General features: G+C 41.3%; 1 pseudogene; it reads right to left on the bottom strand.

The window, feature by feature from the left end:
• Window positions 1-4: 4 nt before the first annotated feature.
• On the bottom strand, window positions 5-1800 carry LOC137986530 (uncharacterized; annotated as a pseudogene).
• Window positions 1801-2185: the final 385 nt, after the last annotated feature.

Raw genomic sequence — 2185 nt, 5'->3', positions numbered from 1 at the left:
GGAGATCCTCTTCAGTTCTTTTGAATTTGCCATCGCATATGCAGCAACAGCTCTTTTGTTGAACACTGGAGAATCCAAAGTAATCAAGGAGGAGTTTCCTTTGACAAGTGTCTTCTGATCTGCAATATGATTTCATTGATTCTTGTACATGTTTTGTATTATTTCCAATGTCAGAGTTTATTGTAATAAAGGGTAGCACATGATGAAAGTCCTGTATGGCCAGCACGACCAATTTCTTGCATGTAAGCTTCAAGGCGTCCTTGGTGGAGTTATATGAATGATGTTGGTTACATAAGGAGCATCAACCCCCATGCCAAGAGCTGATGTTGCAAATACCACCCTCACCCTCGATTGTTCGTTCTTTATTTCTGATATTATGTCTTTCTTCATGCAACTCGTCTGGGGCGCATGAAACTGCGCAAACAGTCTTGCACTGGGTTCTGATGTTTCTCCAACGCAATGTTTGTCTTTCAATACTCTTTCAAATAAGCCATAAGCATATCCGCAGTATTTCAGGTTTAAATAAATGATTGTCATTGGGTAGTTTTCTCTTTGAATTGCCAGTTCATTGGCAATGGCTACAAGGATTTTGTCGTAGCTCTCATTCCCATGGTGATTACTCAGACGCAGTTCTTGTCCAGGTATATGTTCACTCGGTTAGGGTTTCGTGCTACAATTTTGCAGTCATTTTTCAATCGCAGACTTTGTTTTAAGTCTCTCAATAAATGAGGCGGTGCTGTTGCTGTCAGAGCCCATGGCAGGCACACTGGGAAAGAATGCCTTCAACACTGACAGGTCTTTGAAGTCTTTTCTAAATCTTCACCCCTGAAAAGGAAAAGGAAACCCTGAGCTGCAGATCTTAAAGTTCAAACACAAGTGCAATGATACGTTTTCAAAACATTTTTGTTTAAGCATGCTTATGTAGTAGTATCTTGCTATTATGGTTGACAGGTTCAGCATTGTGGTTCCGTTGTAAGAGCATGGCATGGAGAAGATTATGATGTTCCAATAAGCAGAGTAAATTACATAAAGAAGTCAACTATATCGTTCATAGACTGGGAAAAATCTGTCATGGTTTTCAAACACATAGAGAATAGAGCAAACTTTCTGCCGAAATTGTAGTCGCAGTGTAAATATATGTCGTTGCCGTAACTGTGATTTAGATTTCTCAGATACCGGTACAAGCTAAGTCTGTAACAAACATGACATGAATAAACAAGGAATGAATATTTTACGCAATTACCATAATTCAACACAGTGAGCTTCATCAACAATGCAGGCAACAACATTGTCCTGGAAGACTTTGCTTGCCATTAGCTCTCGACCTTCCTTACTTAAAAGAGCCTCTGGATGGGCGAATAACAATTGAAGTGTTACCATTAACCACATCTTGAGGAAACTTCGTTGAATCCGGGACCACGTTCTAGCTTGGTTCTTGTTGATTTCCGAACAAGTTATCGGCGGGTTCCTTCTCGTATACAGCAAGCTTTAAGACATCAGCGGTTATCCTTCGAGCTTTTAAGACTTTCAGCTGATCTTCAATGATGGAATTTAATGGACATCCCACAATAACTATGTTCTGGTGGTCTTCACAGGAATGAAATGAGGTAGAAGGTGAAAGAGCATTGACTTGCCAAATCCAGTAGGTAGGACTCCAATGACATCCTGACCTTCCAGCATATATTCGAAACTCTTCATTTGAAGAGGTTTTAAATTTAAAGGAAAATTACCGTTATTTAAAGAAAATTCGATTCGACGAAGCACTGACAAAAAGTTTGGCTTACTCGAAGAGACCGCCATCTTGAAAGTTCCGTTTAAGGTATGATAATTTAGTACACCCAAGAAATTTGGGTGTTCTGAGATCACGTGACCAGCCGATCCCAGGGCCTTTTCCCGCCCCAGCCCCAGGCCAGGGAAAAGGTCCTGGGAACGAGGTTGCTCAAAATGGGATAGGACATTACAAAATAATTAAACGTGTGAACGTGTGAGGCAAAGAGCCGCTGCTGGCACGACGTCTGGGTGAACCCTCAAATGGTCTTAATGACCCCTCACTTGAAATAATTAACTCGAACGCTGCAGTTCAATACCACCCAACTCAGTGCCTTCTGTTTTTGTGTAACACGTACCTCAGGCAACCCAGTGTACGCTCATGGAGCGTCTAGTTTGAAAGAAAGCTTGGCTCTTT

Source organism: Montipora foliosa, unplaced genomic scaffold (genome assembly GCF_036669935.1).
Source record: "Montipora foliosa isolate CH-2021 unplaced genomic scaffold, ASM3666993v2 scaffold_240, whole genome shotgun sequence".
Lineage (NCBI taxonomy): Eukaryota > Metazoa > Cnidaria > Anthozoa > Scleractinia > Acroporidae > Montipora > Montipora foliosa.
This window is presented reverse-complemented; position numbering and strand designations above follow the sequence as displayed.